Here is a 10,718-nt window from a genome sequence, read left to right on the forward strand (position 1 = left end):
GATTCCCTATGGTACGCCGTGCCGTTCCGAAGCGCCTTTTAAATGCCGCGCGGTGCGTTTTTCTAATGTTTTTAAGGCGCGCTTAAAAGTTAAAATATTCTCAACTTTAAGTTACTCTTTTTGTGTACGCCCACTATAGCTTCAGGCTGTGTTCAATAAAGTGAGTGACAGTATGTCTGGAGATGGAATATGGGTCGGACAATGACTTGTCAAAATAAACTAACATGGACAGTTCAATTTAACAGTTCAAAGGCCTCGATGATTTCTGTTGTAACTTTGGAAGAGGGCTTTAGATGCTGTTCAGCCATCCAACAACCACTTTGTTTGGAGCATACTGTACCTTCAGTTAATGTTCTTACTGGAGAAAACTGCCTCACATTCCTAACTCTTCAAGATTCAAGATGTTTTATTTGTCACATACACACACAGGGTGTGCAGTGAAATGAAAGTGGCAATGCTCAGCAGGAATGTGCAAGGGCAACAAGTACACACTATTTACAATAAAAAACAACACAATATTTACAGTAAGTGTGTGTGTGTGTGTGTGTGTGTGTGTGTGCCTAAGAGGGGCAGTTGTGTGGGTCTATGTGGGGGTCCTGGTGAGGTCGGAGTTCACAGTCCTGATGGCCTGAGGAAAGAAACTCCGCCTCAGTCTCTCTGTTCTTGCAGCGTGACTACGGAGGCGCCTGCCTGACCGCAGCAGCTGAAACAGTCTGTTGTTGGGGTGGTGAGGATCCTTCATGATCCTGCGGCTCTGGTTCTGCACCTCCTGGTGTACAAGTCCTGCAGGGTGGGAGTGTAGTTCAATAGTGCGTTCAGCCGAACGCACTACTCTCTGCAGAGCCTTCCTGTCCTGAGCGGAGCAGTTGCCAAACCAGGCTGTGATGCTTCCTGTCAGGACGCCTCTACAGCTCCAGAGTAGAAGGACTGAAGGATCCTCTGGGAAACTTTAAATTTCCTCAGCTGCCTGAGGTGGTAGAGGCGCTGCCTTGCCTTTCTCACCAGAGTGTCTGTGTTTGTTGACCATGTCAGATCCTCGGTGATGTGGACTCCCAGGTATTTATACCCGCTCACCCTCTCCACAGTAGTCCCGTTAATCCCCAGTGGTGAGTACGTCCTCTGTTGTTGTACCCTCCTAAAGTCCACAATCAGCTCCTTAGTTTTGGTGACATTCATGATGAGGCTGTTGTCCTGGCACCAGAGTGACAGATCAGCAACTTCCTCCAGGTAGGCCTTCTCGTCGTTGTCGGAGATCAGGCCCACCACCACTGTGTCATCCGCAAACTTGATGATGGTGTTGGAGCTGAACCTGGCCACACAGTCATGTGTGTACAGGGAGTACAGTAGGGGGCTGAGGACGCAACCCTGGGGGGATCCTGTGTTCAGGGTGAGGGATTTGGAGGTGTCTGCCCACCCTGACCACCTGTGGCCTGGCGGTCAGGAAGTCCAGGATCCAAGCACACAGGGGTGTTCAGTCCCAGCTCAATCAGCTTGCCGGCCAGTCTGGAGGGACTATGGTGTTGAAAGCTGAACTATAATCAATGAACAGCAGTCTCACATAGCCCCCCTTCTGGCTGTCCAGATGAGAGAGTGTGGTGTGCAGTACCTGGGAGACAGCATCATCTGTGGATCTGTTTGGGCGATAAGCAAACTGCAGCGGGTCCATGGAGGAAGGGAGGAAGGCGCAGATGTAGTCCTTTATCAGCCTCTCAGCATTTCATGACCACCGAGGTGAGGGCCACCGGTCGGTAGTCATTCATACATGCTGGAGAAGCATTCTTGGGCACAGGGACAATAGTGGATCTCTTGAAGCAGGCGGGGACCACGGACTCAGCCAGGAGAGGTTGAATATTGTGGTGAACACTGGAGCTAGCTGGTTAGCACAGGTCTTCAGTACTCGCCCAGATATGCCATCTGGACCTGCAGCTTTCCTGGTGTTCACCCTCAACAGAGCCCTCCTCACACTGTGCTCGGTCACAGAGAGTGTGTGTTCGTCCCCAGCGGTAGAACTCACCTCGGCTACGCTTAACGGTGTTGTTGTTAGCGGCGAGCTAGCGCTGTTGTTGCTAGCCTCAAACCGTGCATAAAATGAGTTCAGGTCGTCCGCTAGGGATGCGTCGGCACTCACCATAGCGCGGAGTCTGCTCTGGTAGTCTGTGATAGTCCGTAGCCCCTGCCATAGGCGCCTGGTGTCGCGCTGCTCCATCTGTGATTCCACTCTGTCTCGGTACCTCCTTTTGGCTTCCTTCACCGCCTCCTCAGTCCATAGACCGCTGCCTTGTACTCGCCCATGTTGCCGGATACAAGACCGGAGTTATAGGCAGCAGTGCGGGCGCACACAGCTTCTCGGATGGATCCATCAACCCACGGCTTTTGGTTAGGAAAGACCCTAACTTTTACCGTGGGGCGATGGTGTCCGCTAAGCGTTGCTATGAGGCTCATTGCTACTTCCGCAAACTCGCTGTCGCCACTGGAACTGGATTGGATCATGTCCCAGCCGACGACACGCAGTGTGCCCTGTAGCTCAGCCTCTGATTGGTCAGACCACCGCTTCACGTTCCTCGTCACTACCGCTTCCCGCGCGATCTTTTGCGGTACCCGGAAGCAGAAAAATGGCGGCATGGTCTGATTTTCGAACGGAGGAGAGAGACAGCCTTGTAGCCTCTCTTGAATGGCGTATAGCAGTGGTCCAACGTTCTTTCCGCTCTGGTAGCACACATAATGTGCTGGTGAAAGTTCGGCATTACTTTTTAGGTTAGCCCTATTAAAGTCCCCAGCCACCACCACAGCCGCGGGATACTTGTTCTGATGCCGACATAACACATCATGTAGGTCCGATAGTGCTACGCCGGTGTCCGCTTGTGGTGGTATGTAGACGGCTGTGGTGATGACCGAGCTGAACTCCGGGAAGGTAGAATGGACGGCATGAGATCGCCAGATGTTCCAGGTTCGCGAGCAGGAACGAGAAAGAGTCTTAATGTTCTTGGGGTCGCACCACATGTTGTTAGTCATGAAGCAAACCCTCCACCCTTAGATTTACCAGACTCTTCCGTTCTGTCTGCACGGAAAACAGAGAAGGACTCGGTTGGGCATATGACTCGATCCGCACCAGCGGGGTCAGCCATGTTTCCGTCAGACAAAAGATATTACAGTCCCTCATGTCCCGTTGGAATCTGATCCTTGCCCTAACATCATCCATCTTATTTTCCAGAGACTGGACGTTAGCAAGAAGGATGCTGGGCAGAGGTGGACGGTGGGCTTGAACTCTCAGTCTGTTCCGAATTCCGCTCCGTTTCCCTCGATGTTTTCGTCGTCTCCCCGTAGTAGCGGCTCCACTGTTGTTGATGTGGTTCGCTCGTACGATCTCTGCCGGCCACGCTGGATCGTACGAGCCCTCAGCCCGAGACTAAGGACACATTTACTTTACTGATATCACTTCTCAGAATTTCTGAGTAAAGTAAAACCACACCAATTGATTATGGTAGTCAACATGCCCATTTGTTTAGCATAATTTATTTTTTTCCCCCCGAGTACAGTTTCATCTGCCTCCTCTGCAGAGTAAAAGTGGCCTTATTTTCAGCAGTTCTTCTCGGACATTCTTCCTCTCTCCCTTGGTTGCTGCCCATTACTTTATAATGTCTGCTGTCTGCTGTATGAAATTATCCTGCAGATTCTCCGATACATTGGGGAGAAAAGAAAATCAACACCACCACCATCCCCCTCCAACTGCATTCCCTTTGCCTTTTGCGCGGCTTATTATCGCACCACTCACAATACAATATGTTCTTATTGAAGCTTTCAGATGCAAATTAGAGCACTGTCGCCTTCTCTGTGTCCTTCTGACAGCTGTGAGGCCTGCTAGCCAACCTCCTATAATTGCTACTAATTGTTATTCCCCAAGCAGGACTCAGCAGAGCACTTCAGAACACCCTGCCCCCAGTCATTTGGACTGGGGGGAGCTGGAGTAGTATGTGGTTGGTTTATGTCTTCACATATTTTTTGGGTTTTGTTTAAGTAAATACATTGGGAGAGATGGGAATTAACGAAGGGGGTTTGCAACTCTTCCAGGAAAAATAAACCGGAACTTTCCTACGTGTGCCTCCTAAGAGCAATGCTCAATGCCTATAGAGAAAGTAAAACTAAGTAAAGTAAAGTAAGCTGTTTACAGTGAGACCCAAGCCTTTGCTGGAGGATGAAGTACAATGACATCATGTCATCTACTACCCATGGTTGTTAGATGGCCAGCTCCAACAAATCCCAACTCTTATTGACTCCCATTCAGAAAGCAACAAACCTTCTTGCTAGAAATGCTAAGTCAATACATGTTTTGCAATGGTCTCAATCGCTGGTGGTCGTTTTGTCAAGGATTCCTCCGTTAATAATATAACTAGGCCAAGGGCATTGATTGACAGTTGTGATTGACAGTAGGCACGCCTGCCGCTCTGTCCGGCTTCAGGAATCGCACTAACTGATTTCTGAGCTTGTACATTGGTTGGTTCTGTTTGTTCACATCACTTCCTGTGTGTATGAGCCCGAGAGGACAGAGATCGTTTATCTGTCAGGAAGCTGACTAGCTGTCTCTCTCTCTCTGTGCCTGTCAACTCTTTGTTTATCTGGACTGACAGCGCTGACAATGGTGCTTTCCACATTCATACATACACATACACACACACCACAGTATGCAGGAATTAAAATATGGGGAAATGAAAACGTTTGGATGCGTTGGTATTTTACAAAATTCAATACAAAATGTAATTCGTGGATTTTTGTTAATAATAGCAGATTCAGTTGTTCTTTGTCATGGTCTAAACCCATAACCCAGATATTGAACTAGATCACATTTGATTATTACAGCTGGAGGAAGGTTGTAACTCTGTCTCTGTTCAAATATGGTCTCTGATTCCAGATGTGAATGTGGTCCGTGATTGGTATCTGGATGTCCACTGGTGCATGAAGATAGCCCTCCTCCCAGTCGGTGCTTTGACTGGTTTTGGTTTTCGTCTCATGGTTCTTGTCATTAGGGTGTTCCAGCAAAAATGTAGGGCACACCAAGGACACCAAAGCATTTTTTCCTATCTTAAAACATAAACTTCTTTTCTAGGGTTGTCACCACGGACATCCAGTTTGAATTATTGCAAATATATAAATATTGCAATACTTTTATTAGTGGGCTCATCAGGTTGTGTTACCTCCTTCAGCTGGAAGGCCTGAAGGCCAGTGAGCTGGTAATGGTTAAAAAACAGATCAAACTGCATATGGTTTGTGATCTATTCAAAGTTTGGGCTCATATAAAAAAGGTATTTCTCCACTCCCTTTCCTCAATTGGCTTGTAATTTCACAGTTGTTCAGTTTACTTCTATAAAGTCCTGTACTTGTAAAGATGTTGTACCTCCTGATTTTACTTTTTGTTTTAGGATTGCTCAATGACTAACTGTTTGTAAGTTTGCAGTTCACTTTGTTCCATGACTAATAGTGTAATTTAGGCCTGTTGACATGCAGCAGGGAGAGGCCTTTGAAGTAGAGTAGAGCAGGACACTGACATGGAGACTCGAGCAGCCATCTTCAACATCAAAGAGAACAAGTAGTTATAATAATGGTGGCAAACACCATCCCCCTGTCTCTGCCTTTCTTCTTTCATCATTTCTTATCTCTATGCTCAGTCATTTACACAATGTTGTCATTTCTGCTTCGTATTATTCTTGTTTTAATCCCTTCATCCTTCTCTTCTATTACATTGCCCGGAATTTGTGAAATTTAAACATACCTTGTAGCCCACACATATGGCAATCAGTACTAGAAAAAAGACAAATTTAAGGATAATAGGATTGCTTTCTCAATCTGGACATGCACATATACAAAAATAAATAAGTTGGTCATATGGCCGTACGTAAATATATATATATATATATATATATATTCTGTATCTGTATGCAGTACTTTTTCTTATAGTAGGGCTGCTATGACAGAAGGGACAACGCTCCAGCTAATGCCTTAAGTCTGTGTAGATTGCCATGATGAATACTGTAGCTCTGTTGTTGAGGTCTAGCAGTTCAGATGATTTTTTGGTCAGTATTTTAGAACAGTCAGCATTGTGCTGGGAACATTGAAATCTATGCTATTGTAGAGTATTGGACAGGAGGTGTTGGGCAACAGACATACATGAGCTTTGGCTGGCATTGTTCAAAGGTACTCAACTGTTTATTACATTTGACCTTTTGACCATGAACTTATAAAAATAGGTTTCTACTTGGGTGTTTGTGTAGGTTTTTTTCAACCATAGCTTCCTTTCAAAACATCAAATCAAGAGACAACAATAACACAATGTGCTCTTTCAAACATCTATGGCATAGCATGTTCTCACATAATGTTTTGCCTCATCACCTTTCATCTCCCACATCACTGATTTGTTCAGTGATTCAAATAGTTCTGGTGTCATGCTCATTGATGTTTGTTTCCCTGGTGGGAAACACAACCATCAAGTACAGCTTTACAGTCAAACATTAATAACCAAAGACCCAACCACACCTCTAATGTCTACATTTAAAAGTTTCCTATGCTTTTTTCACAACCTTTTTAGCTAGTGTTATGACTTGAATGCACTCAAATCCCCATTGGTAGTATATTAACAGACAAACTTCCATTTGCTAATAAAAAAATCGTAAAGGCAAACGGTATGTTGTCCTTCCCTCACGGACCTAGAAGAGACAATGAAAGTAGGCTTGTGCATCCACCCTGATGAGGTTTGGCAAAATGGGTGGACAGGGTCTTTGACTTGTCCATAATGGTCTCCCTGTCGGTCTCCCTTGGCAGGACGTTGAGATTCGGAACAATGCAGCTCAGTACCTGCCTCAGATCAGCCAGCTGTTGAATCGAGTCCCCCGGGAGATGCTGCTGCTGCTGAAGACCAACGACTTGCTGAGGAGCATTGAGACCATCTTACAGACCAGATCCTCCTCCTCGTCCTTCATTAACATGTCCCGCTGCTGCATACGTGCCGTGGCCAGGTCAGAAAGATTGTGATCGTAGTAGTAAATAATGGACCTGTCCTTGTAGAGCGCTTTTCTAGTCTTCTAACCACTCAAAGCGCTTTAACACTACATGGCATCATTCACCCATTTATATACTGATGGGAGGAGCTAAGGTTCCACCAGCACATCAGCTTGTAGTACCATATTGCCCCACTAGAGAGCTGCGCTCACTAAATGCGGGACATCTTGTGGTTCCTAGAGTCTTAAAAAGTAGTCGTTTTTAAAGCGCTTTGAGTGGTCCGAAGACTAGAAAAGTGCTATACGTACAAGTACAGGTCCAATTGCCATCTACATGAGACCCTAATACAATCTCCTGCAGAATGACTGGTCTAGAGGATGAGCCCTCTCAATAATGTCAGAGTGAAGTTGTTAATGGGTTTCTGTTGTATGAGAACTCGAGAGCATTTGTAAAAAGGACTGACGATTCCAACAGCTTCAAATTGTGCCTGACTCTTGACCTTTGCTTCTCTGGCTGACAGGCACAAGAGGAGTAAGGCTCAGTCGATGAGGAGGCATCTCCAGATCACACTGGCGGAGTCCCTCAACCTGTGGAGACTCTCGATGTATGAACTGTTTCTGTGGGTGAGCAGCTTGACAGTTGGACACTGGCTCGCTACTCTGCTGCCTTTTCTGCACATTGGACATTAACTCCATACTGGAAGTTATTTCAGTTGGTGTCAAATCCAGCCACTTCCTGTGAGTTGGAACGCACATAAAGAACACAAATGTAATAATTTAAGATCAATAGTAATGTAATTAATTAAAGTGAAGAATGCCATTTGTTGGACCCCTGTGTCACTTCTCTTTACTTTTCTGTTAACATGTTTCATAATCTTTCACAAATTCTCACCAAGGAGGAACACCCTTATTGTGCCACACTTTCTTGTATACTAAATGCCAAAACAGAATTTTTAAAGAGATTGTTCCGACGTTATATATTGAGTTTGCAGCGTTGAATTGTGATGGAGTACAAGGGAACAAGATTAAGCCATTGAAATGACCCTGAAAGAGATGCAGAAAAATAAAAAAACAAGTGAACTTGTACATTAGTGCCTCAATGTCACACATTATTAAATCACCTCATACATTTACTGGAATGTTATTCTTGACATAAAAAGCCACACCTCACCCATATCTGCCTTTTCCTGAACCGTGTTTATCCATCAACCGCTAGTTCCGTGTTTTCAAATGAGGGATTTAAATGTGTCAGATATTGCAAGTATATGGATGTTGTTTGGTTGCATCATACAACTTAATTCATGGATCTTATTTCTTAAGCTACAAATGTTTACATGAGCCATCAGCAGGCTTTTGCCTGGAATATTAAGAGTTTTTGAGCATAGTAAAAATAACACCAAGCAGTAAAAAGTTAGATGGCAAGAGTAGGCCTTTAATGACCCAACTCACTCACAGGAATGGTTGCATTCTCACTACTGCCCTCATGGCTGGCATGAGATCCCTCCTCTTCTGTCGGACAGCCTCCGTAAAGTCCTCGTTGACAAAACATGTTAGTTGCTTTCAGGTGTCTAGCATTCTGACGAGCAGCTACTTTGTCCTTGTATCGAAGGAACTTGACGACTACCCGCCGCCATCGCCTTCCCGTTCGATGTGCGCGCTCCAGCTCCAACTCACGGTTGCTTCCAAGCTGTAGTGTTTTCAACTGTAATTGCCATACCTTATCCTCCACCTCAGCGCATCCCTTATTTTCAGTTCCCACCATCCCATCATAACCAGGTTATTGGACTGGACTGGCCCTCTAAATAGTCAATGTTATCGTTGATGGCCTGGATGTTTACCCTCATCGTATCCTGTTGTTTACTATCGCACACGGCCAGCTGATTCACGTTGGCTGATTTCAGATCATCTATTTCCTTCTGGGTGTATTGAATTTTTGTTTTAAAAAGTCCTTTATTATGTTTGTCTTATATTTGTTCGTAGAATACATTTACATTTCAACAAAACATTTGAAGCTGTCTTTGTTGAATAATCTCTGTGAAAACCTTATTTTGTTGTTGTAGGAGAGCAGAACAGATTATATCCTCAGTGGACCATTTGTCACGGTATGCAAACTGATAAGAGTCCAGGGTGGGGGGGGGGGGGATAGATTTGATATGTGACATGATTAGCCATTCAAAGCACTTCATGATTATGGGGGTCAGTGCCACCGGAAGATAATCATTTAAGCAGGACGGTGTGGGTTTCTTTGGCACAGGTATGATGTTGGAACAACAGCTTGTCTCGGAAGTATTAAAGACATCCTTGAGCTCCTCTGTGCAGTCCTTCAACACACGACCAGGGATGTTGTCTGGACCTGTTGCCTTGCGGGTGTTGCTAGTGGAGAGTGTCAGCAGACAGGCACAGAGCCTGATCGTGAGGAGGTCCAGAGAGTTGTGTAGCTTGGTCCTGCTGATAATAAACAGACAGGCGCGATAAAGACGAACAACTTTTGTACAAACCTTTAGTAATAGAACAAAACACCCCATGGTCGGACAGAGCGGGGTCTCAACAGTCTGATGAAGAAGCTTAGGCCAAGGCAGCACATGACAGTTAGTCAAAATCTCTACACACAAATGGCTTTTAAGCTCCCTGTAAAATCCAGATACAAATTTTAAATTCTTCTCCTCAACTACAAAGCCTTGATAATGCAGGTGGGTCATACATAGCTGTCACGGATCGATATTCTGTTTCTGATGCTGGGTCTGCAGTTGTGTTAATGGATGCAAACAGAGCAGCGTTTAAACATTGTTTTCGTGAGGCTTGATATCTTCTGGAGTTCCTTTGACAATTTAGTTCAATAAGACAATACTTGCATGCTTGTAGTCCTCACTCGAATACGAATTCCGCACTTGAGCAGCACATTCTCAATTACAGCTGTCACTGTCAGGATTGTTATACACCTCTATCTCAGGTGGTTGCTTTCTCCTTTTATTTGTGCCTCTAGTTGTTCAGCTGCTGTGTCTTGGTACCACCCATCTTCAAAGATTCAGCACTCCATCATCTGCTCCAGCCACCATTGTCCGGACTCCTTGGGGGGATTCATATTGTTTCCACTCTGGGAAATCGGCACTCGATCACAAATCTTTCCGGCAATTTCAAGCGCCAAATCATCTCTGTCTTACTCATTGATCTGTCATTTTCTGTCATAATAAACATCAACTACTAATCATTCACTTGTAGTGCAATTCAAAATGATTCAAGAATAAAAAATTTACTTTTCTTCTGATTACCTTATCAGGGGGTAAATACTGAAAAACATTGTGCCTTGAAGAAAATGAAGCAGCAATTACTTCAACCGGAGGTGTAACACTGACATATACCTGAGTCTGGAGCATTTAATAATGTTAATGGGGATGGTTTTTTGCATACAAAGTCAATGCATAGATGTGTATGGATGCGATTAACGTGCATTTCCGTCTGGTGCGTGAGTGACGCGACGCAAACAATTCGCCTCTTTCGCGTCAGCACAATTGTTTATTTTTGGCAAAACATGTTAGTGAGGCTGTGTCGTTACAGCCAATCAGCGTTAAGAAGCTCCGCTTGACATCACTGACAGTTGTTGATCCACAAGCCATGGAGGATAATTTGATAGTCTGGAAGCGGCCATCATCCGTTGCTGGAGAAGCCGTGTGCGTCTACGGATTATTTAATATATATTATTAATATTATGAACCCAGACACAAGGGCGTTTGA

At 45.0% G+C, this 10,718-nt stretch overlaps 1 long non-coding RNA gene across 1 annotated transcript; it reads left to right on the plus strand.

Moving 5' to 3' along the window:
• The first annotated feature begins 3,112 nt into the window (after positions 1–3,112).
• LOC130191423 (uncharacterized) lies at positions 3,113–8,072 on the plus strand. The gene is made up of 2 exons (XR_008831195.1): positions 3,113–7,004; positions 7,508–8,072. It is a non-coding gene; the product is annotated as an uncharacterized LOC130191423 (long non-coding RNA).
• The last annotated feature ends 2,646 nt before the right edge of the window (positions 8,073–10,718 follow it).

The sequence above is a fragment of the Pseudoliparis swirei genome, unplaced genomic scaffold (genome assembly GCF_029220125.1).
Source record: "Pseudoliparis swirei isolate HS2019 ecotype Mariana Trench unplaced genomic scaffold, NWPU_hadal_v1 hadal_58, whole genome shotgun sequence".
Taxonomy (NCBI): Eukaryota; Metazoa; Chordata; class Actinopteri; order Perciformes; family Liparidae; genus Pseudoliparis; species Pseudoliparis swirei.